At 36.3% G+C, this 26,842-nt stretch overlaps 1 long non-coding RNA gene across 1 annotated transcript in view; it reads right to left on the reverse strand.

The window, feature by feature from the left end:
* LOC120236733 overlaps window positions 1–26,540 on the reverse strand; it is a 64,521-nt gene extending 37,981 nt beyond the window's left edge. Inside the window, exons 1-2 of the long non-coding RNA XR_005529752.1 lie at window positions 26,428–26,540; window positions 17,139–17,235 (exon numbers count right to left, since the gene is read on the reverse strand). This is a non-coding gene — a long non-coding RNA (uncharacterized LOC120236733). The remainder of the gene's footprint in view (window positions 1–17,138; window positions 17,236–26,427) is intronic.
* Window positions 26,541–26,842: the final 302 nt, after the last annotated feature.

Raw genomic sequence — 26,842 nt, forward strand, 5'->3', positions numbered from 1 at the left:
AATAGTCAATATAGCTGCAAATCCTGAGGAAATCATTTCATTTCTTTTGCCCAGCCCAGTTTGTAACTTTTATGCAGCCTACAAAGATATTATGTCTAGGAAAATCTATGAAGATCATGTTAGGCAGAATCATTTACACAAAAGATGTCCCTCACATCAGCAGTACTGCTGTGATCTTCAGGAAGAAGGGTCCTTAATAATAGAGGTGATGGACATAATCATTGACTCATCCAGATAAGGATAGGGTCTGGAACCACAAACACAACTCAAAACGGGAATAGAATTCACAATATGAAAACATTTCCTTTAAAATATACACACACTTAAGAGGCACTGGTCGGCTCAGTCTGTTAAATGTCTGACTCTTGATTCTGGCTCAGGTTATGAGCTCAATGTTCTTGAGATTGAGCCCCACATCGGGCTCCATGCTCCACATGGAGCCTGCTTAGGATTCTCTCTCTATCCCTCTGTCTGAGCCTCTCCCAGCACTTTCAAAATAAATCAATAAAATATGCCTCACTCCAACGTGTAGCCAGCTGTCACACAGAGGTATGAATAAAATACACACACAGAACTACAGTATCTGAACATTGAACTTACCATTTCTTACTCTCATCAGAGCTTTAGTTCTGGTTTCTACAGTTTAAAAGGGCAGATTATAAGCCTTTCTATTGGTTTGGTTTCTACATCTTCAAATACTTCGTAAATTTAAGTAAATCTTCAAACAATTTTTCAGTTTTAGTTGAAATACGTCTATATTTCCTTAGGTCTTCTATGGTCTCCAAAATCAAACCGACATTCCCTATGTATCCCACAGCACCTGTTCCCCTCCTAGTCATTGTAGGAACCATCATGAAAGATATTAGAATAAGAAAAAAAATTCTCTTTTCATAAGAGTGACTTTGATTTGTTGAAATAACTTTTCTAGGCCTAAGATGAAGTCACTCCTCTCAGGATGCCACATCACAAACAAGATTGACTAGGGGGCCCAGGCCATCACGTATTTTCTATTTTTCCCTTCCTTGTTCTTTATTCTTTACCCTATAAGAGCTTTCTGCCTTTGGCCTCATTTTGCACTTCTCCAAAAGAAAATTATCAGCTTCATGAAATGTTAAATAAAGTTTGTTCATATCACCTGTCTTCTTTAATCATTTTTTCATAGACTAATGATCATGTTTTCATTACACATAAGGAAAAACTTAGCCAAATACTAGTTTATGTTCAATGCTAAAAGATGTATGTCATTTCTTTTAAGCTAACACCTTCCTATACTTATTTAATTTAATCCCTATCACAACTCTGGAATAAGTATTGTTGTCCTCATTTTACAGATGAGGAAACTAAAGACCAAGATAGTAAATAATTCATCCATATTCACACAGCCTGTGACAAATGAAGGTCTCTGACTTCAAATTGGTTCCCTTAAGTCATGTAACTGCACTGCCTTTCAGTGTATGAATTATGCACACCAAAGCCAGATGGTGCATATGTTCTAAACTTGCAAAACATTTCATCTGCCTAGCAAAAAGTGTGAACAAGAAGATAAGGACATAGTCAGTCATCCTTTAATATAAAAATATTGGATTGCACGAGGGGCACCCTTTCCCTCAAACACAGAACAAGAAACTTCATAAAAATATACAGCTCAAACAAACATGGATTTTTAATAGAAAAACAAATGTAAAAACCAAGAGAATGTAATATAGTTAAAATATAGTTAAAAAGCAGAGTATTATAGGTAAGTTAGCAGTTGAAAATTTGTCCATTACTACTTAGTACCAAGTGCTTTAAAAAATACTATTTTCTGTCTATACAGTTTTTAAATATTTATGTTTGACTCACAAAAAGCAATATATACATTTCATATGACTTTGCCTTCAAATACTTCTTTCATGCCTTTTTTTCTTTGAGAATTTCTGCTAAAATTCCCTTTAGAAAGCACAGATTTTTCCTTTCAGCCATGGAATCCATCTGTTGTTATGTACAAAGCCAAGGAAGACTAGGATAGAATTTCGTTGGAACAAGTAGGGAATATTTCTGATCATTTTTTGAATAATTTGCTCTTTTTAAACAAATATACCTGGCTTAATATAAATTAACAGCTGGTCAGTGCATGACACAACATAATAACAAGTTCCACCCACAAACTAACAGCTTGCATTTTAGGTACTAAAAAAAGGCAGTCAAATTTACTCATTAATTTTTCAGTGACAGGAAAAAAAAAACTTTTAGCATTTTTTAAAGAATCTTTTAAATATACCTTAAATGTAAATAAAATTAAACTGGACACACACATTTTAACGTAGGTACACATGAAAGAGTAAGCTCCTTCTGGACTCTAAATTGTTTCCAGTAGTTTCATGTTAGTCCTCTCCTCTCCATCTATCCCATCCTCTGCCATAAAATTATGTTTCTTTAATATACAAGCCATACCTTCTTTTGTTTATTTTTTTAGCAATGTGTGACACACTAAGAAATGTATATGTGGTCTCTGCCTCTGTTCATGGCATAGATCTCCTAAAACCCTTGGAATTTCCTGAGTAATAAGGATGAGAGGGGCATCTTTGTTAACTATGAGAAGTCCTGTTTAATGATACCTGAGTGTATGCTAATGAGGTGATACTTGCAGAAAGGAGACTGGTTGCCAAAGGGATCGACTGTTGAAAGTTGGAAATTTCAGCCCCAACTCTTTATCTCCAGGGAGAAGAGAGGAGCTGGAGATTTACTTAATCTCCAACGGCCAATCATTTAATCAGTCATGCCTATGTAATGCAGCCTCCATAAAAATTAAGTGGTTTGGAGAGTTTCAGGATAGGTGAACATATGGAGGTGCTGGAAAGGTGGCATGGCAGGAGAGGACATAGACACTCCGTGCCCTTCCCCATACCTTGCTGTATACATCTCTTCCATCTGGTTGCTCCTAAGTTACATCCTTTTCAATAAAGGTTGAGTAAAGCACTTTCCTGAGTTCTGTGAACTATTCAAGCAAATTATCAAATCCAGGAAGGGGGCTGTGTAAACCCCTCATTTACAACCAGTTGGTCAGAAGTACCAGAGGTCTGAACTTTCAAGTGGTGTCTGAAGTGCGGGGACAATTTTGTGGAACTCTATGCTTTAACCTCTGGGGTCTACGCTAACTCCAGGTGGTATCAGAAGTACTGTGAATAAAGAAACAGTTTTCTTCTTTTACCATAGAATTAATACAGGAGCAACGATAAAAATTCTCCCTAGAAATGTTTAAACGAGCAAGTGAGTGAATAAATGACTGACAGCAACAATGTCAACAATAAGGAAAACCAGTGTAAACTTAACATATGGATGAAAAAATTTAAGTTAAGTGAAACATTTTTGGACTATAGAAAATCAGCTCAAAGAATACAGTATATGAAGTTAAACATCATAATCATCTTCTTTATTTTTTTTTCCTTCAGTATTCTTATAGAGAGGTCTGTTGATTCTTAGGGCCTCACACAAAATTTTTATAGCATATAAAACAATGTTAAGCTATTAATGTACTAAAATGTTTACCTACTTTTGCACATTCTGAATTATCTCAGTATTTTATTTGTTTTTGAAATGTTCTCTACAGAGACCTGATCCAACTTCAGGAAAAGAGATGCCTACCATTCCTACTTTGGAATGAAGGTAAAGAAGTAAACTTGTTGTTACTCAATATTGTTCATTTTTTAGGCTTTTATCCTTTATTTTTTTCCCACATAATAGTGGCGTCATAAAATGTCTGCATTCTTAAATATTGGATCTTTTGGTATTTTTAATTCTTGGCAGATTTTCACCCTTGGGTATTTTTTATCCATGGGGTTTAGAGGTGGGGGTGAAGAGAATGGGTATGTGACCAGGGCTATGATGGGCAAATGGAGGTTCCATTTATCATGAGTGAGTGCAGATCTACTTAAATTTCTTACTAGCATTATACTATTTAGGTTATTTATTAACTCAGGGAGAATTAGCATTTATGAATTGCATCCTTATAACCTAGAGCATGGTAGTGCATTTTCCATTTGTTCAAATTTTCTAGACTGTGTGGGTCAGCATGTCTCATGAGGAGTTTTTCGTAATTCTTCAGATGTACACATTTTATACTAAGTATATTCCTACCTACATTATCTTTTTAGCTGTTAACGAAAATCTTTTTTTTTGTTTTGTTTATAATTATCTAGATTTTCTTTACCTATCCTTTTAATTTTTAAGCACTTTTTTATTATACACACACATATCACAGAGTTGGGGTATGCTGTGTGATCAAAACAGCAATCATTTTTAATAGACGAGTTATAATAATTTACATTTATCAGTATGACAGATATGGGTGATCAATTAAATTATTTGATATCTTCTCTGCATATCTTCAGTATTCGTTCTGTTGTCGGTTTTCTTAGTTTTTGGTATATGTTTCTCCTGAGTAGTGTTATATTCTACTCATTATCTACATAACTTTATTTTTGAAATAATCATTTTCATTTTAGGCAATATATTTCCAAATTTCCTTCTGAAAATTATTAATACATTTTATCTGTACCTCCTTCCATTTCCTTCTGCATCTCATTTTAGGTAATTTTAATACCTTAACATCTTTCTTAGATTTTGTATTTGTGCTCATATAATTATATATATATATTAATTGGTTTATAGGCTATCTTTATCTAATAAAAATAAAGAAATTGGTGCATTTACAGAAGCTTCCATTTTCTTTCTCCTTTGCCTCCTACTGTTTTTTATCATATGATCACCTTCCTTGCTTTCTAATTTTTCCTTTGGTTATGTTGTGGCTATACAACACTGACTTCCCTTTCAAGTCACCTGCAAACATTTTGAAACATACCAATGACTGGGCTCCAGCCCAGAACTATTAAAGAAAAACCCACAGACATGGATTTGGGGCACTGGTATGACTTCAGAGTTCTACAAGTGGTTCTAATAGTTGGCCAGGCTTGAGAACTGCTGATTCACACGATGATATTATTTTACTGTTTTCATTTACTCTGCCAATTCAGTTTCCATTATCTGGTGCGTCACCATTTCTTTATACTCTTCCACAAAGAGGCAGTTTTCCTTCTGTATGGTTTTCATGGTGAAAGCTTGACACTTTTCCAGCTTTTCATAACAACATTTTATTTTTTTTAAGTTTATTTATTTTGAGAGAAAGAGTGCATGGGAGGGGCAGAGGGAGAGAGAGCGAGACAGAGAATCTCAAGCGGGCTCCACAGCGTCAGTGCAGAGCCCGATCGGGTTTCGAACCCAAGAACAGGTAGATCAGATGTGAGCCAAAATCAAGAGTCAAATATTTAGGGGCGCCCGGGTGGCTTAGTCGGTTAAGCGTCCGACTTTCGCTTAGGTCGTGATCTCGCGGTTCGTGGGTTCGAGCCCCGCGTCGGGCTCTGTGCTGACTACCAGCTCAGAGCCTGGAGCCTGTTTTGGTCTGTGACTCCCTCTCTCTCTGACCCTCCCCTGCTCACGCTGTCTCTCTCTCTCTCCTAGAAATAAATAAAACATTAAAAAAAAAAAAGAATAAAAAAAGAGTCAAATATTTAACCAGCTGAGCCACCCAGGAGCCCCATGACATTTTCTATTGCAGGTTTTGCTTCTGTGGATTTGTTTTCCTGTTCTTTTCTTCCATTTTTTGGTAGTATCTCCAATAAAACCCTCTACTGACAGTTCTTTATTTCTTATTTTAAGGACATGAGTTTTTTCTGGGAAAGAGAGTTCCACTGAGTCAAGGTTTCACAGATAATATACAACACATACAGTAGCACAACATCCTTTGGACAGAAAAGCTCTGTGCTTGGTTTACTGTTTTTGCTTGTCACCATCTTAAAGTTTTAATAATTCCAAACAAAAGTCTCCACATTTTCGTTTTGCATCAGTCTCTGAAAATTATCTAGTCAGTCCTGTACTGAGGGAAGGGAAAGGGAAGTTTCAGGCTGCAAAAATTTTCCCAATGATCCCAGTGCAGATGGGCTATATAGGATTTTTATACTTGCCTTCCCACTAGGGCTAAAGAGACCACCCTACTTCCTAGAAATGTGGCTTCTTCATCAAGTGGTTTCTGGTTTAGTCTTGAGTCCTCTAACTCTTAGAAGAGAATCACAGGAAAGTCATAAAGCAGGTTGGGTAGCACATTTTGACTGTTGCCAACAAGGAACTTAGGATAGAATGTGTCTTCTACAACTTTCTTAAGTTTGCGGGTGTGAGGTCCTGCTTCCTACTCCTGTTCTGACTACTGCTTTGCCAGCTCTCTCTCCACTTTGGGAACCTAATGTCTTTGTTGCTATCCAATTTAAGAGAAACAAATCGGTGTTTGTAGTTTTAGGTTTTATTCTCCTTATTGCTTTCGATGGTTTATAGGAGAAAAACAGGTATGTCTGAATTTACCTGGCCATCTTTAAAAGTATATCAACTTTCTGTGACTTCATGGTTTATATATATTTTCTGAAGGCAGCATATAACCAACTGTCTATCTTTTAGATCTGTGTATGGGAGTTAAGGGGAGGTTAATCCGCTTACATTTACTTTTACTGATATATTTAACCTTCTTAATTTTTATATTTACCAATAAAAATTCTGATATATTTAACCTTCATTTCTTTCCTGTCTTCTTGCTTTCTAGTGGCATTTTTTAAATCATATTTTTCCCTCCACTACTGATTTCAACGTTACTCTATTTTTATTATTAATGGCTATTCTACAAGTAACATGTATATTTAACTTAACAAGATCAAAATTAATCAGTATCTACCTTCTTTTTAACATACACGTAACACACAGGGCTTTTTTAAACTCCTATAGTACAATTCCTATGTAATGTATTTCTCTTGTCCAGAAATAAGTTTAATCTAGTTGTTCACTAACTCCACAAATTAGACATTATTATGGTTGATGATTTGTGGCTAACCCACGTTTTAAAACGTCTGCTTTTCATTCCTAATTGCATCTTAGATTTTGTTTAGTCTGAGCTAGATTTTTTTCTTCTCTCTGTATTATTTCCTTTTAAGAATGTGTACTTGTAATTAACTCTGTTTCTTGTTTCCTTGAAGAAATATTCCTCAATCTTGAGAAATAAGTTTGCTATGTATATGATTCTATGTTGATAGTTTTTTTCCTAAGCCTTATTAAAATATGACTTTATCATCATCTGTTTTTTTATTATTGCTTTTAAGAGACCTGCAGTGAATCAAACCAACATTGCAGTATAGGCAAGCTGTCTTTCCAGGCATTTTGATATCTTCTCTTTAACTTCGGAGTTTTGAAGTTTGCTAAATATATCTTGAATTGGATTTATTTTTATTTATCCTTAGGGGATTTGAGATGCTTTCTGAACCTGATAATTTATGTCTCCTCAATTTGGGAATAATCAGCCATTATCTCTTCAAATATTATTTCTTTCCACTCTTGCAATTCTTCCCTTTGGGGACTCTTATTAGATGTATATAACCTTTTCTCATTCTACTATCCATATATCCTAACTTATCTTTTCCATTTTCCTTCTCTTTGCTGAATCCTTAATAACTTCTTTAAATTCATTTTATAGTTTCAATGGTTATATATATTTTTTAATTTTTGAATTTCTGGTTTGTTCTCCAGATTTGCTTTGCTATTTTAAATCTTATCACTTGGTTATCTTTTTGCTTTCCTATTTGTATCTCCTCAAATGTATATTCGTAAATCGTTTTCTATTTCTGATCATTACTATGTTTGAATCCTTGAAGGTCTAATTTTGTTATTTATTGTTTCTACTGACTCTTGTTCATAGTAACTTATCTCCTCTTCTGTTCTGAAATCTTGATTTATTAGATCATTTTTTCTTTTGGCTTTTATCTAAGAAAATAGTGTTGGAGAGGCGCCTGGGTGGCTCAGTCTTCTGATTTCAGCTCAGGTCATGATCTCACCATTTGTGGTTTGAGCCCCGCGTCGGGTTCTGTGCTGACAGCTCAGAGCCTGGAGCCTGTTTCAGATTCTGTGTCTCCTTTTGTCACTGCCCCTCCCTCACTGTCACATGTGCTCTCACTCATGCGTGTGTGTTCTCTCTCTTAAAAATGAATAAACACTAAAAAATTTATTAAAAAAAAGAAAATAGTGTTGGATAGTAGATGAAGGCACATCATTTCAAAGAAAATGTGGGTTGTTAATGTATCTTTCTGTTGATCTATCTTTCAAATTTTTCCTTCTTGGTTTCTCTGTACTTTTCCCCCAGAAATTTGCTTAGATCCATTTTCCAATGTACTAACACTTTTTTTCAGTTATTTACTCTGCTCTCTAAATCACCCATTGTTTATTTTAATTAAATAATAATAATTTTTCATTTACAGAAATTCATCACTATGCTTCATGTTTTCCTGTTCTATTTTCACACTGCCCAAGTTGTTCCTTTGTTTCTTTTTTTAAATTCCTCTCTTTCACTTTTAATAAAATACTAGTACATATTTATTTGGTGTATAAACCCACACACTAGAAAGTACCCCTGAAATGTTAAAATATTTGTTGGCGGGTTAAATCCTATCCTGTAATTAAGTAAGAAATCATAAGAAGAATTTATAATAACTGAAGAATTGCCTCTTTTGCTACTATCTTGCCTCTGTCCTTTAGCGTGTTGAAAGAGCTACAGCAATTACTTTACAATGACATATATTTTTATCACCAGCAGATAACATCCACAATCCTTCATCTTGATTTCTGACTGTAGGACGGAGGGGTTCTTAATCTCTCACTGAGCACACTGCACCCTGGGGAACAGAACTACCCTCATGAGTGGATTCAGCTCTCTCACTGTCCAGTGTCTCTGGTGCCAGTGACTGTGTCCATGGAGTCTGCCTCAGATTCTAATTGCAGCGCCTCATTATCTTTGTAGATAGAATGCAGTCTTTTGCTTCAGGCATAGCACTGTATGAGGAGGCAAATACAGAAAACATTTCTTCATCCAGCTGATAAATAGCTACTCCCTTTTTTAACCTCGGGTTTTAAAAATTATATCTCTCTGGTCCAAAAAGCTTGGATCATCTTTGATAATGGAATCTGGACAGTTTTTACAACAGGCCTGTTTTACTTTTTAGATGCTCAAGGCTCTGAATTGTTTGTTCATTACCTGTTATATCTTCTTTACCACTGAGGTTTGTGAAATGGCCTCCCTTAAATTTTTATTGGTGCCCCTGGAAATTCAATAGTGGCTTGCATTTCAACTATTCCCTTATGGATGTCAGCTATTTTAAAATCCAAATCACTTCATTTTAAACTTCAATTTCCATTAATTCTGAACAACTGATCATCTATTTTACCCTCAGGATTATTTTTGGTAATTAATCGCATTGCCACATAAGCAAGAACAAACCAAGCTGGAATCCCTGCATTCGTTAATCCTAAACATTAAGCAGAGATCAGCCCTGCGGACATAGAGAGCTGTTAATGTGATCATTGATCACATGTGGCTATTTAAATTCAAATTTAAACATAAATTAAAAATTCAGTTTCTCAGATAGTCTAGCCACATTCTGAAAGCTCAGGAACCACATGTGGCTGGTGGCTACCATAATGGACACTGCGGACATGGAACATTTTAAGCATCGCAGAGAGCTGCACTAGAGAACACTACTGAAGAAGATTAACCATTTCATTCAAGGACCTCAACTGTGACTCTCATGCTGAAAACAATATCTTTGTGAATAACAGTGGACAGAGCTTTAATCCATCAGAGCACCATGCCCAAGTTCCTTTCTACTCCTATGAGTGACTTCATCAATTTCATTAATTATGTAAGTAGGAACCTCATAGTACAACATAAAACTGGTACCTCTTATTCCATTTATAGCTACTATAATAAAATCACACTTCACAGTGAATTTTCATGAATTAAATGTGACCATACAGAGTGCCAGCAACTGTCCTTTTTAAAGTAGTTCTGATCCATGAAGAGTTTTAAACACATCAACCTTACAATTTATATTTTTAAGTGCAGTCATATCTCTACCATCATCCCTTTTACAGTCATTCAAAATAACACTTCTAAAAACCTCCTGTAAAATGATATTAAAGGATTCCATCCATATGGAATGACCTCTAGAAACTCATTTCATTATCCTCCTTATCCAACAGTATCTTGTTGATGGCTTTATTTCTGGAAATTTTAAATGTTCAGAATTAAAATGAAATAATCTTTCTTTCCAAGGTGCATGCATGACTGTATTTCAGTCTCTCAGAAGGCAGTAAATAATGTCTGACTTACCTGTTTTGTGACACCAATTTCTTTTGCTCATGGCTGTACAACCTGCCTATTCAGTGGGTGGAGTTCACTGCCACTTTGACACCGTGGCAGGAATCCTGAGATACTACAGTTTTTGCAGATCTTTCCAGTATAACAATCTGACTTTCTGGTGCTTCTGCATCCGTCAGGATTAGAGTATGAGAAGACACTTGTTTGTATGTTTATATCATGTTAACACATTCTCCATCAATCATTCCTGAGTATACTATTCCAACAGCCATTCCAGGAAATATCTCATAATGAGAGGGTACAAAACCTCCACTGTTTGCCAGGAAACCAGGCTCACCAATACCACCTACTGCAAAAAACTACAAAGGAACTATGTATCATAATATTAGTCATCTGGAAAGAGACGCTTAATTGAACCATGTTTAACGGCTCCTTGTAACCATTTCTTTATCAGAGAAACCAACCTCTCTTCTCAGAGAGTATGTGGAAGTTCCACCTGCTGTGGTAATTTTCTGTCTATTGTCAAACCACAAGCAAGAAGAGACAGTGTGAAGATTTTGCTTCAGTGATCACGGTGGCCATCGCTTCAGGGTCACCTAAAGAAAACTCTTGATCTACCCTGGCCTAAGTTCACAGTCACATTGCTAGAGCTCACCCCTACTTTCCACAGCACTTACCACCTCCCTAAGTGAGTACAGGAGTCTACTCTGGCAGGTGGAGGCTTGGTTCCCAGTGAGGGAATCACAGGGAACTCCCTAAATCTATATAAGTATAATGTTTAAGGTCTTTCTAATTATTCACATATTTCTGGTTCTTATGGTAAAAATTATCCTATTTTCAAAATCTGATACTCTTATTATAGTTCTTCTGATGTTGTATGTAGTTTTTAACTGCAAGCACAAAATGTGTGTGTGTGTGTGTGTGTGTGTGAGAGAGAGAGAGAGAGAGAGAGAGAGAGAGATTTCACAGAACCTAAATTATGCAAATATCCACACACCAGGGTTTTTATAAATTCGGTACCAGTTTTTATATTCATTTCCTTCTGATTTTGAATCTTCTACTGGGGCCACTCCTGCTTAGGAACTTAAACTGTTAAGGAGAAAACATCACTATCTCCCCATTTGATTTTAATCATAAATTATACTCAAGTTTGTGCCATACAGCAATTGAGTTGGGATTGTAATCATCAATCAGGAATATGTACTATTATGAAAAGGGGCAAGATAAGGGGAAAATAATAGGAATGAAGGAAGGGAGGAAGACAGGGAAGAAAGAAGGAAAAAAGGATTCAATGATTTTTTCATGTGACAAATATGGCCTTACATGAATGAGCTCTACCCTTGTTATGAGGACCATAAAATAGTTTCCTTTTCTCTGGAAAGAAAAGATATATTCAATAACAGTCACTAATTTATCCTAAATAATAGTTGTTAGATTTCTCCTGAATACAAAAAAAAGAGATAGCAAGAGGCTGGTTTTTAGAGACTGTGAGCTTTAGAAAACAAGTCAGTCCTCAGCCTCCAACTTACCTTCTTCCCTGGCCCTGTCTCTTTTCCCCACCATGAGAATTAAAACTCTAGGGGCGCCTGGGTGGCTTAGTTGGTTAAGTGTCTGGCTTCGGCTCTGGTCATGATCTCACGGTTTGTGGATTTGAGCCCCGCGTCGGGCTCTGTGCTGACAGCCAGCCTGGAGCCTGTTTTGGATTCTGTGTCTCCCTCTCTCTCTGACCCTCCCCTGTCCACACTATCTCCTTCTCTCTCTCTCTCTCTCAGAAATAAAAAAAAACACCAAAAACCTCTAGCTCCACCTTCCAAATCTCATAAGCCATGTTGTTATCAACACCTGTTTACTGCTTTCATCTCTCTACCCCTTTTTATTTTGGCACCTGAAATTTACCTGTCTCTGTTGAGTTCAACTTTATATTGTTTTTTAAATTTGTTTTTAGTTTTTAGTTTTTTAAATATAAATTATTTACATTTTTTGTTTCTTTTCTCTCTGTATTCTTATTTTATTGATTCTCAAATTAATTAATTTAACATACAGTAAAATCTTCGCTTCAGGAGTAGAATCCAGTGATTCATCACTTACATATGACACCCAGTGCTCATCCCAACAAGTCCCCTCCTTAATGCCCATTACCCATTTTCCCCAGCCCCATCAACCCTCAGTTTGTTCTCTGTATTTACAAATCTCTTACTGTTTGCCTACTTCTCTATTTTTATCTTATTTTTCCTACCTTTCCATTCTATTAATCTGTTGAGTTTCTCAAATTCCACATATGAGTGAAATCATGTGATACCTGTCTTTCTCTGGTTGACTTATTTTGCTTAGCATAATACCCTTCAGTTCCATCCACATTGTTGCAAATGGTAGGATTTCATTATTTTCCATTATTGACTAGTATTCCATTGTACATATATATATGTACACACACATATATACACCCACATATACACATACACCATATATACACACACATATATACACCCACCCACCACATCTTCTTATCTCTGATGAACATGGATGCAAAAATTCTCAACAAGATACGAGCATATCAAATTCAACAATGCATTAAAAGAATTATTCACCATGATCAAGTGGCATTCATTCCTGGGTACAGGGCTGGTTTAATATTCACAAATCAATCAACAAGATCCAGAACATTAATAGAAGAAAGGATAAGAACCATATGATCCTGTCAATAGATGCAGAAAAAGCATTTGACATGAGTCGCCTGGGTGGCTTAGTCAGTTAAGCGTCCGACTTTCGCTTAGGTCATGATCTCGCGGTTCGTGGGTTCGAGCCCCGTGTCAGGCTCTGTGCTGACTGCCGGCTCAGAGCCTGGAGCCTATTTCAGAGTCTGTGTCTCCCTCTCTCTCTGACCCTCCCCTGCTCACGCTGTCTCTCTCTCTCTCCTAAAAATAAATAAAAATATTTAAAAAAAAAAAAGCATTTGACAAAATACAGCAATCTTTCTTAATAAAAACCCTCAAGAAAGTCGGGATTAAAGGAACATAACTTAACATCATAAAAACCCTATATGAAAGGGCCACAGCTAACATCCTCAATGGAGAAAAACTGAGATCTTTCTCCCTAAGATCAGGAACATGGTAGGTATGTCCACTCTCACCACAGTTGTTTAACATAGTGTTGGACATCCTAACGTCAGCAATCAGTCAACAAAATGAAATAAAAGGCATCCAAATTGGCAAAGAAGAAGTCAAAACTTACACTCTTTGCAGATGAAACGATACTCTACATGGAAAACCCAAATGACTCCATCAAAAAACTGCCAGAGCTGATACAGGAAAGTCACAGGATATAAAATCATGTACAGAAATTGGTCTCATTTCTATACACCTACAATGAAGCAACAGAAAGAGGTATCAGGGAATTGATCCTATTCACAACTGTATCAAAAACCATAAAATACCTAGGAATAAACCTAACCAAAGAGGTAAAAGATTTGTATGCTGAAAACTATAGAAAGCTTATAAAAGAAATTGAAGAAGTCACAAAGAAATGGAAAAACATTCCCTGCTCATGGATTGCAAGGACAAATATTGTTAAAATATCAATACTACCCAAAGCAATCTACATATTCAATGCGATCCCAATCAAAATAGGAACAGTATTCTTCACAGAGCTAGAATAATCAATCCTAAAATTTGTATGCAACCACAAAAAAAAAACCTGAATAGCCAAAGTAATGTTGAAAAAGAAAACCAAAGCTGGAGGCATGGAGGCATCACAATCCTAGACTTTAGCCTGTATTACAAAGCTGTAATCATTAAGACAATTTGGTATTGGCACAAAAAGAGACACATAGATCAATGGAATAGAATAGAGAACCCAGAAATGGACCCAAAAACATATGGCCAACTAATCTTCCTTAAAGCAGAAAAGAGTGTCTAACGGAAAAAAGACAGTCTAATTAGCAAACGGTGCTGGGAAAACAGGACAGCAACATGCAGAGGAATGAAACTGGACTACTTTCTTACACCATCCACAAAAATAAATTCCAAATGGATGAAAGACTTAAATGAGAAACAGGAAACCATCAAAATCCTATAGGAGAAAACAGACAGCAACATCTTTAACCTCAGCCACAGCAACTTCTTACGTGACATGTCTCCAAAGGCAAGGGAAATAAAAACAAAAATTAACTAATGGGACCTTACGAAGATAAAAAGCTTCTTCACAACAAAGAAAACAATCAAGAAAACTAAAAGGCAACCAACGGAATGGGAGAAGATCTTTGCAATGACATATCAGATAAAGGGTTATTATCAAAAATATATAAACAACTTATCAAACTCAAACCCTGAAAAACACATAATCCAGTGAAGAAATGGGCAAAAGACATGAATAGACACTTTTCCAAAGAAGGCATCCAGAATGCTAACAGACACCTGAAAAGATGCTCAACATCACTCAACATCAGGGAAATACAAACCAAAACCACAATGAGACACTACCTCATACGTATCAGAGTGGCTAAAATTAACAATTCAGGAAACAATAGATGTTGGTGAAGATGTGAAAAAAGGAAAACCCTCTTCCACTGCTGGTAGGAATGCAAACAGGTGCGGTCACTCCGGAAAACAGTGTAGAAGTTCCTCAAAAAATTAAAAATAGAATAACCCAGGACCCAGCCATTGCACTGCTAAGAATTTATCCAAAGGATACAGGACTGCTGATTTGAAGGGGGACAAGCACCCAATGTTTATAGCAGCACTATCAACAATAGGCAAATTATGGAAAGAGCCCAAATGTCCATCAACTGATGAATGGATTTTTTTTTGTTTTTAAATTGTACTAATATTGTTTCTAAAATTATTCATTACTTACTATATAATTACTTTGTATGTGTGGCAAATCTTTCAGCACTGATTATGGGTTTATTGACATAGAACAAAGTTTTCAGGACTTAAAATATTGATAGTAAAGGGAGAAGGTAAAATCAGTTAAAAATAAAAAAGTGTCATCGTTTATAATTGAATTAAATACTCTCTTTGTGGGGCATCCGGGTGGCTTAGTCAGTTAAGCTTTGACTCCTGATTTTGGCTCAGGTCATGATCTCATGGTTGTGAGATCAAGCCCTGCATCAGGCTCTGTGCTGACAGCACAGGGCCTGCTTAAGATTTTTTCTCCTTCTCTCTCTGCCCCCCCCCCCCCCCTTACTACCACACACAGGTGCGTGCTTGTACTAGCATGCTATCTCCTCTCTCTCAAAATAAATAAACATTTAAAAAACTGCTTATAATAGAGCTTTTTTTCTTTAATGAATAATAAAAACTGGTACTATATCAATCATTTAGGATTATTACCTGTAAGCGTTAGATTTGATCTGGATTTCAATTATTTTCAAAGAACCCTCACCAATTAGGCTGCCATTCTGTCTTATATTAAGTACTTCTCTGGGTTTTTAACTTTTTTTTTTCATTGTTTATCATGTTTATCATGTTATCTTTCTCAACTATGAATCTTACCCTCCTTTAGTGACTATGATTCACTTTCAAGTGGACATAATAGTTCTTAATATTGTGTCTCTGTTGACTCTATTTTAACATTGACTAACCCTGTTATATAAGAAACCTTGACAGCGAGGGGCTGGTGGGATTAATGTGGTAGCAAGCGGTCACCAAGCCTGTCGTCTTCAGCACATACATATACCTGCATGTGCAACCATGTGCGGCCAGCTCTAAACAGCACAGAATGAAAGAGGGCTGCTCCCCTCAACTCGCTTTCTCATCTGATTCACTCAAAGATAAGAAAGAACAATAAAGGCAATAAAAACAAATTTAACACCGCAGATAACTATAAATCATCAAATATCTACCTTCCACGTGTCACCTGGGCTTCTGGGGAGATTATCTATAAAGCTAGTCATACAACCAGAAAATAAACAGGACTCATGAAATTTCCTGAAACTGACTCCAATGTTATGAAATCATGTGTGGTGTGGAGGGTTGTAGCAATTATCCGCATGGGTCTTCCACAGAAGAAGGTGAGGAACCCTTATGCTGAGATGAAGGGCAAGGTTTTTAATAATTTGGAAAATATTTCCTGAGAGACCAAGCATTTGAATCCACTGTCTTTCTGGAAATGAAGCCTTTACATTTAATAATTGCTAATATATGATTCAACTTATTTCCTTGTTTTCCTGCTTATTTCTCTCTCATTTCATCTTTGGGTTAGGGGGGCAGTTAGAATTTTTTTTTTTTTTTTTCTATTTGTGCTTGTTGGTTACTGTTAGTTTCTTTTTTATTTATTTATTTATTTATTTATTTATTTTTTTACAAATAGTTTATTGTCAAATTAGTTTCTAGAATTATTTTTTTAGGGTGTGCCTAGGTGGCTCAGTCAGTTAAGCGTCTGACTTTGGCTCAGCTCATGATCTTGCGGTTGGTGAGTTCAAGACCTGTCAGTGCTGTTGACAGTGCTAACAGCTCAGAGCCTGGAGCCTGCTTCAGATTCTGTGTCTCCCTCTCTCTCTGCTCCTCCCTCACTCATGCTGTGTCTCTCAAAAATAAACAAAAACATTTTTAAAAAGTTTAAACAGGAATTATTTTTTTAATCATACTTCAGTTCTATTTTCTCAAACTGCATCCTTTTGCTTGACTTCTCCCACCGACTTTACAGCTTTACCTCACTCATAAAACCTCGCTAAGGGCTTGTGCACAATCAGGATTGCCATTCTTTCTTAGTCAGGCTCTCTCCTCAACAGGGGACACAGGAGGCTAGGGAGATAGGTTTGTAGATAGTTACAGTGAGAGGAGGAAGAAGGAAGTCGTGGTGGGACGCCATGACAGCACAGCAGAAGAACCTATGTGGTTGTAACTCTAGGTTCAGTCATGGATTTGCTCATCTCTAATTTAAAATGGGAGCTTTAAAATGATGCCATTTTAATCTTTACCTGAAATTCAAAGGTCTTCTGATTCCTCTCCACCAGATATGTGCTTCATTGAATACTCATTCTCTTTTGAAATGTTAAACTTCTTTTCTTCCCGTGACTAAAAGAGGAGGGATGGAAGACAGAATGAGCACAGCTAGAATCACATTTGGAAATACAGTAGAGTTGAGTCACCTCCAGATGGTGGCTTCTATTTCCTCTTCAGAAGTTTTCTGCTGAGAGTTGAGAGTGTAAGGGTGGAGACAGGTCAGTTATTTAAGGAGTGGAGAAAAGGAATAGAATAGTGTGTACTTGAAGAACAAGCTGACCTGGAAAATGAGACCAGGTTTCTTGCATACTTGGGATCCATTTTGAGCCTGATGATTATAAATTTATAATGAAATCCATATACCCTATTTTGGATTTTTCTTCCAGTGCTCTAGCTGTCACACAAAGGCATAAAGAAATAGATAACTGGGTTCATTCTAGTTTGGCATTTTGTCAAACAAGGGGAAGTGAATTGGCAACAGGAAAATTAAAATGATGGACTGTAGAAATGATGAGGCTAGAAAGGGAGGTGGAGACAGGAGAAGTCTGACAGATGGGAAGAAAATGTGAGGATAAATGGACCAGAAATCACAATAGTGTTTAAGTACCATCCCAGTACAATCAGTTAAATAAGGAAGTTGGAAATATCAATTGTGATTAAAGAGTGGATTATTTAAATAGCACTTTGGAAGGCAAAAAGGCTTTAGGTGAGGAAAAGTTCCATGCTGCGCATGGAGTGAGCATGTTAGTAAGGTGGAATAGAAGTGAAAATAATCAGAGAAGAGGAAGCATATCAGTTGGGGTAGGAATACTCCCTCCACTCACGGAGTTAGACAAAGACCAGAGCTATGTTAAGGAAATACAAAATACTATAGGAGCCTATGAGATAATCTGTGGGCTTCCTTAACATAGTTTTAATCACCGTAAATACCTGGTACTTCTTTGTCTCCATGAGCATAGAAACTATATTTATCTTGGTTATCTCCAAGATCTAACACAGTTCCTGGAACACAGAAAGGCTTAATAATTGTTTACAGATGAATGAATGCATAAATAAATGACGGAATAAAGGATGCCGTGGAAGGTGATGGTAGCCACTTTCTGAGATAACTACCAATGAGATTTGGCTCCTAGAGTTCACATCCTTATGTACTTATGTCCCATATTTTATCAGGGCTGATTTGTGTAACAAGTAGACTATGGCAGAAGAGAAAGTGTGTCAATTCTGAGGGTAGTGTGTAAAGCCTATAGCCTCCATCTTGGATTACTTCTGTTGACAGAAGACACATCATGAGGAGCACATGGTAGAAACTGAAGTTTCCTGCCACATCCATATGAATGAACTTGGAAGCTGATCCAAATGCCACTCAAGCCTTCAGAGATTGGAGTCTCAGCCAACAGTTTGATTACAATCACACGAGAGATCCTGAGCCAGAACCACCCAGCAAAGTCATTCCTAAATTCCTAATCCTCAGAAACTGTGTGAGATAATTACATCAGTTTTTTTTAAGCTGTTAATTTCTGAAGTATTTTGTTATGCACCAATACATAGCTAATACAGATGGTAAGCTATTTTCACAGAACATTTCATGATTTGTTCTTCACGCTTACTCCACCCAGATGAAGGTCCCCCACACTTCCACCATCCTCCTGCCCCTCCTTTTGATTGGTATCATTTTAAGAGGAGTCCTTGCAGCCTGTAGGTGCATGGAAGAATCAGGAAAAAAACAATTGTTCCTAGTCTCAGGGCATAATTTACATGTCCTCCTATTTGTGCATAGAATCATAAACAACGCCTCCACTTTTTACTCTATATTATAATAATTTTAAGGGTCTCGTATTTCTCCTTTAGCAACAAAATGTCACATGAGTACGGATTTTGTATTTAAAGACATAAAATATCACTATGTTATGGCGCAATGACTTATTTTCTCATTTTGTGAGATTATGTAGCTGCTGCAAAAGGTGTAGACTTCTGAAATTTCATTGGTTTCCCAATCCACACAGATTTATTGCCATTTTTGGCATGTTTCTTCAGTTCTTCTCAGAAGCAAAAGCAAGTCAGTATAAGCCATAATTGACACAAGCCACGAAATGCACTTTCAGCACAGGATGGCTTCACTAAAATTTAGTTTTGTTCACTCCATTTTAATTCTAAGCAATTAAAGCTTCAATAATAATAAATCCAAAAATAAATTGAAAATTTTAGGGATAATTAATCAGGTGCAATAGAATTCCTGCTTATGTATGGCTTTTAAATCATCATATTGTTTAAAAAATGAAGCCTTAGACAATAAAACATTATATTCAGGATAGTTTAAAAAGGTCAATATATCTGTCAGAAAAAGCAGTTTAATGAATTAACAGGAATGCTGCCTATTTTGCTCTGTAAAACAAAATAACACTATTTTATAAAAATATTATTTTACCATATGAGATTTCTCATCCTATCTGTATAAAATATAGTGACATATAATAACCAAAATTTTAGACACTATCATTTCCTCTACATATGTGATGAAGTACAAAATGTTTTCTTTGTATCTTACTTAAGGATAATAGATATTAAAAACATGGACCTATCTTTATTTATGAGATTGAGTGGATATTATGCACTTTTTGCCAAATTTATATATATGAAAGATATGATAAAGAAGATATTATCAGTTTATATAACATAATCTCACATATCTATCAAAAATGTTTATACTTCTGTAGTGTTATCCTATGTCACAGTAATAAATTATGATCGAGTTTTACATTTGTTATAATAGATGACATTCAATTCTTTGGTTAGATTTGACTCTTAAGATAGTTTACTTTGAAGGACAATTAGCATTGTGAAATTTGCTCTAAAATAATTTCAACACACATTTAAACTTGTCCTTGTTCACCTACAATGCAGGCTTGCATCATTATATTTTGCAACTCACTTATCCTGAATGACAGCTTGAAAAATCAACACATCGGACAGAATGGAGGGCTCATAATTCTTAATAAAAAACCTATTTCCAAAATAAAAAAGAGCATGTTCTTGGATACACTAAATAGCTACTTTTTATTTAAAAATTTTTAATGTTCTATTTATTTCTGAGAGAGAGAGAGTGTGACCAGGGGAGGGTCAGAAAGAGAGGGAGACACAGAGTCTGAAGCAGGCTCCAGGCTCTGAGCTAGCTGTCAGCACAGACCAATGCAGGGCTCAATCCCAAGAACCATGTGATCATGACCTGAGCCAAAGTCGGACGCTTAACCGACTGAGCCACCCAGGAGCCCCACTAGCTACTTATTAAAAATATGTTAAACATAACCATAAGAACCGTAGCTGAAGAGTCGTCTCATTTGCTTATATATGTATAGGTTTGTAGTAGTGACTTCCTCACTTTCAGACCATATATACAGATAGCAAAACTGCAACAGATACATGCACACACACACTAATGTCCATCTGGCTAATATTCATTAAAATAGAGCTTGCTAGCTCCTTGAGGGTAAGGTTCTTGGTACCGACCTTCTCTCCCCATCCCCAGGGTATATAGCACAAAGTACAAAACAGGTGATTAATACACATTTTTAGTTGAGTTGACAATGTTCACGCAAACATTTTTTTCAATCTGATAGCTTTTTTTTTTTAACGTTTTATTTATTTCTAGGAGAGAGAGAGAGAGAGAGACAGAGTGAGCAGGAGAGGGTCAGAGAGAGAGGGAGTCACAGACTGAAACAGGCTCCAGGCTCCAGGCTCCAAGCTGGCAGTCAGCACAGAACCCGATGCGGGGCTCGAACCCACGAACCGCGAGATCATGACCTAAGCGAAAGCCGGACGCTTAACCGACTAAGCCACCCAGGCGCCCCTCAATCTGATAGCTTTTTATCTGCTGCTAGATCTTATTTTGTGTTAACTATGTTAGAGATATATTGCAACTGAATTTATTTCCGTTCCTACTGCTAAATATTACCTTAGGCATTTTTGTTCTGCCAAAAAACCTCATGAAGATAGACATAAAATAACTCCACCATTAAGTTAAGGACACTAGTGTTAACAAAGCAAAAAATATATATTGTAATGGATTTTATTCCCATTGGATATACCACTTAGGTAGGCACATTGTGTATCTGGGTGTTCACGAAAAAGAGCTCTCAATCTCCAGACACACTTGACCGAGACGCCAGATCCCAGGCTTACACGTGAGAAGAGATCAGCCAGTTCACCTCACCAGGTGGCCCACTATTAGGCTTCTAGCAGGGCTCTGAAAAGTAGCAGTCTTCTGCTTCCTCGCTTTCTTGGTACTCCCAATTATAAATGCACCCCTATTCATTCAGATTATTTTCATGAACATTACTAAGGAAAATTGGCAAAGTTTAATGATTTAAAATGGGAAATTTCACATTTTTCATAATTGTATAATAATTATACACTCTTTAAATAGATATATAGTAACTGCGTCTAACTCTATAAATGTCTGTAGATCTTAATTTCCCTTCTCAGGGTCTGCATAGAAGCCAAGTTGAAGTTTTCTTCTCCATTCCTACTCTGTCCAGAGGATTCCCTAAATTTCCACTGTCTTCCTTGGCCCTACTTTTGACAGGCATCATTCCATAAAAAGTCTTCTCAGTTTAAGTATGTGGAGGAAGTCAGGATAAAACAATTGTTTCCTGGTCTCAGAGGATAACTTACATTTCTCCTAGTTTGTACATACATCCATTTCTCTGTCCTCTGCCCAGAAGAGGTCCCTACACAGGCATCTCTTCGGAACAAATTCCTATAGAAGTGAGTATGCCCTTCAGCTCATAATCTCATATCTATGAATTTATCTTCAGCACAAAAATTTTAAAGGAGATGACTTTAAACATTCAGAATTACACTCCAACAGTGTTCATAAAAGTAAAAATTGGAAAGAGTCAATAATCGCAATGGGGAAATTTTTAATAAAATTATGATTTAGTCATGTAATGAAATATCAAGGAAACATTAAAGTTATGAACATTAGATTGTAAAATATAAAAATCTGCTGCCTCTGATTCAATAAGGTATCTGTACAATGAGGAACTTCCAAAACAGCTGCCAGTCCCAGAATTATGTCACCTTGGTGCTATTTGCAATGAAAAGTGGGGGGACCACATGCCTATCCACACTCCCTTCCAAAGAGGTCTCCCTCAGGTCATCTGGTGAGTGTAATTCTAGCTTCAAGTGAGTCTGAGAAATGTAGCTTTTTTGTTTTTTGTTTAGCTTTCCAGCTTCTGCATCCTGCAACCCTACAAGGGGTTAGAATACATGTTGAGGGAGGTAATCCACAGGGTGTGTTGCTGCTGTTAGGAAATCAACAGTTGCTTTTATCCAGCAGAGTTATATAGGTGGGGAAGAGCCAACAAGGCACAGGTATAGGATCAATGGGCATTTTTCAGGAAGCATAATTACTAAAACTTGCATATTCAGGAAAAATATTTATTATTATTTTAAAAGAAAATGCTTAATTATAGAATGTTTGCCAATGCCTAACGTATTCTAAAGTCCTGTCAAGTGAATGAAATCAGAAATGATAGAATTGTCAGCTTAGTGTAGTAGAAAGTGGACTAAGTTAAGGATCAACAGATTCATATTTCAGTTCTGCTTTTATTACCAAGTAAATAGATTACTTAGTAACTTAGTCATTTAAGTAAATAACTAGTTACTTATATGATATCTCTGAGTAATACCAATTTATTGAAATATAGAAGAGATTCTAAGTTTCTTTCCTATTCCTCAAAAGTGTTAAATTTCAACATTATTATCATGATCATCTAATCTACTGAATTATGTAAATTTTAGTTTATTTAGTCTTATTTTTGTGAAAAGGAAAAACCATTTGTGCCATATAAACCATATGTGCATAGTTACTCTTCTTCTACAATAATGATAATCCTTGGAAAACTAGATTGTATGAACTTTAGAATATTCCATTTGTCTTTTTTCCCCAAAAAATCTTTATGCTGTGCTGGAATAGCTATGGTATCTTATAATTGCTCATTACTGGGAAATTTATTTTTCTTCCTTGGATAAAGAAAAGAACTACTGGGGTGCCTGGGTGGCTCAGTCGGTTAAGCATCTGACTTCAGCTCAGGTCATGATCTCACGGTTCGTGGGTTCGACCCCTGCGTCGGACTCTTGTGCTGACAGCTAGCTTAGAGCCTGGAGCCTATTTCAGATTCTGTACCTCCCTCTCTCTCTGACCCTCCCCTGCTCACGCTCTCTCTCTTTCTCTCTCTCTCAGAAATAAATAAAACATTAAAAAAATTTTTTTAGAAAGAAAGGAATTACTATTTATTGAGTATATGCTTTATCAGACACTGTGTTAGATAGTCCTGAAATGCGATCTAAACTACCCTTCGGCTATAGAAAGCATTAAACAATCATACCAGGTGGATTTCCATGGGATTTTTAAATATACAAAGAACATCCACAAACTTTATCTCACTGAATCCTCATGAGAATCTTGTAAGACATAAAATTTTTACCAAGGAAGGGAAGTGAGCTTTAGGTCAGTAATCTGCCCAAGGTCACACATCAAGCAAATGATTGAGTCTTGACAGGTCTCTGTCTCAAAACCCACATCAGCCTTTTAACTACAATATCTTGTCTACTGCACATGAAGAAAAGCCTTCGTTAACTGACACTACCCTGCTAGAGTTCATTTTCCCCTTTTGCTCTGGGCACGATGGCTCAATTCCAGGCAAAGCCGGCACTTGCTCCCAGTTTGTTTCTTTCCTGACTGGCGGCCTACAAAATGTAGTCACTGCCTTTAACAAAGATTGAAATTTTCCCTTGCTAAGGAAGCACCCTAATACGATCAATATATGGCAGCACAGAATAATTTTACTTGATTTTATTTTACTTTGATTGAATTAACCAGAAATTATTGTTCTGACATATTTAAATTTTTGTAAAAAATGATATTGTAAAATACTGTCAAGGGGCATGTGCAAGATATGTAGGGTGAGGAAAACTTTATTCTACCAACATCACATTTGCAGTAAGCCTGTAAGCTCAAAACTGAGGGTGAAAATCAAGTCTTGGTACTAGGCACAGAAGCAATGGAGTTGTCTTTTGGATATTATTGTCACAGAGGAAAATCTGGCAGTACCATGCCATTAGAAGACAAATTTTAAAAAAGATAAGAAACCTTGTGTGTAAAAATGAGTAGATCAATAATCTATTTTCCATCATATAGAAAAATAAACTCACATTTGAATTTACTTTGTAAAAATAGAATAACATAAAAAAAACAATGACAACAAATAAAAATCATTATTGCTAGAAACAGATGTAGGTCCAGGGTGAGTTCCTAAAATGGAATTAGAGGACATTAAAAAGGGAAGTGATGTTACAGAGCTATAAACCATTAATTATGATACCACTTAACTTTATGTCCGAAGAATTTATGATGTGTATATATACGTCCAAGGGATTAGAACTAGTATTAAAGTTGTTTCAAGCCATTAAATATTTTTATAAAGTAAGAAGGGAAAAAATTACTTCAAATATAGTAAGTGTAGTCTATTTGATTTGATTGAAGGTCTTATATGAGGATTTTTCCTACAAGTCCTAAGTCAATACTCCCATATGTTATGAAATATTCCTAATCAGATCTTCACTTAGGATGACATATGCATTCTTGGGACCAAATAAATAGCATTTGAAGACCTCCATAAGTTTGTGGGAGCATACACACACAAAAAAAGACTGTTTAAGACCAAGGACACGAGATAATCAAAAGGTACAGGTGAAAGAAACCTAAACAAAATAACTATCATCAACTGTTGGATTACTCAGAACAACTCTATAATTTAACTTGGGGAAAAAAAGACTTCTTAGGAAATATAATAGCCAGTTCAGCCTATAACAGATTATTGAGTGAAATTTTCCCTGTCATCTCAGAATTTTAGCTAAGGTACAAAGCCAAAAATTAAATGCAAAATTCTAAAACAAAACAAAAATCAGGGTGAGACCCTTAACACATTTTCTAAGACGCTATAGAAAGAGGTCTGCAACCACCCGCTGGGGAACGGCAGTGAACATTCAGCTCTCTTAAGAAGTGTCGTGTTGTGTGGGGAGGGTTACTTTTCTTTGTACCATCCTTCCCCACTCCTGCCAAAGTCGAGGGATTAGAATGGGGAGGATGATTCTAAGTGAATTGTTTATTAACATGTGTGGTGCCCCCCCCATGAAAGGTATTTAATAGTCAACTGAACATATACTTTTATCCCTACTCATTATAAAAACCCTACTTAAACAACATTTTACAGAATTTTAAAAGGAATGATATCACAAGAACAAAGAAAACAGAGGAAAAAAATACTTGCAAAAGCAGATAAATTGAGAACCATCAGATTTTGAAAATCAGAATGAATGTTAATAGATGTAGCAGCCCTGAGAGAGCTGGATCCTAAAATGGCGGTGCTGAAAGCCAATAAGCAACCCGATTTGCATTGCTCATCCCAGAAAACACTCCAGTAGCTGGCAGCACCAGATGCTTTGGAAGTAGGGGAAAAAGATGGTTTTAAAAACAGCAGATTGGTTGAAAGTCTGTTTAAGAAGACGTCAGAATCTTAGATCCTCTCACTTACTTCATATATTCAGATGACTGTATCTCTCCAACCTGGTAGAGAATGGAGGCTTTAGTTTCTGGAGAGGATAAAATGGGTGGTAAAACGTGGCATACATGAAACAATGATAGGATACTACTTTTAAAATACATTTAAAGACCAAAAAGAGCCCTTGAGAATTAAAAAATATGGCAAGAGAAACAGTAAACTCAACATGCATGTTGGAAGCGAGGTGAGATCTCCTAGGAAACAAAATCTCCCAGGGAAGGAAGGAAGGAAGGAAGGAAAATTTAGAGAGTGCCTTAGTGCGTTCGGGCTGTTGTAACAGAAATACCATATACTGGAAGGCTTATAAGCAACAGAAATTTATTTCCTATAATTCTGGAGGCTGGAAAATCCAAGATCACATTCAATGTCTGCCGATTCAATGTCTGCTGAGGACTAGCATCCTGGTGCAAAGAACAAGCCCCATGTTGAGTGTAGAGATTACTTTAAAAAAAAAAAAAAAAGAATATGAACAGCTTTGGAAGTCTGACATCAATATTGTTGACAGCTGGAAGAAAACAGAGCAACTGCTGCAAAATTCTGAGCAAAAATTATTTTCAGTTCAACTAACAGACAAAATCAAGACAAGGGTAGACACAAGGGTAAGAGATGTTTTTAGAGAGACAAAATCCTCAAAGTTTACCTGCTGCGCATACTTTCTCAGTAGTCGACACTGGAAACAGATCTGGCACAAGTGAGAGGTGACAAGAATCCTCAGGAAGACAATGGAAGGAGGTCTCAGGAGGAATGGTTTGTAGGGACCTGGAGGCAACCAGTCCAGATTGAAGCAGATCAGTTTATGGCTGTTTTTTCTCTAAAAATACTAAAAATAGAACACCTGTCGTCTCTAAAAGTATCGAGAGAGAATTTCTATTATTTCGCAAATATTTGAGGTGGAAGTATAATGTGTGCCCAGAAAATCAAAAGATAAACAGAAAAGACAATTTTAATCCCAGAGATGATGAAATATTACACAACAAAATAATCATAGTATACTATGTGAATATTTAAATGTCATAACAATGTAAATTCTTATTTTAAGGCTTTTTTAATGTTTA

This window comes from Hyaena hyaena, unplaced genomic scaffold, assembly GCF_003009895.1.
Source record: "Hyaena hyaena isolate Hyena2069 unplaced genomic scaffold, ASM300989v1 scaffold_161, whole genome shotgun sequence".
NCBI lineage: Eukaryota > Metazoa > Chordata > Mammalia > Carnivora > Hyaenidae > Hyaena > Hyaena hyaena.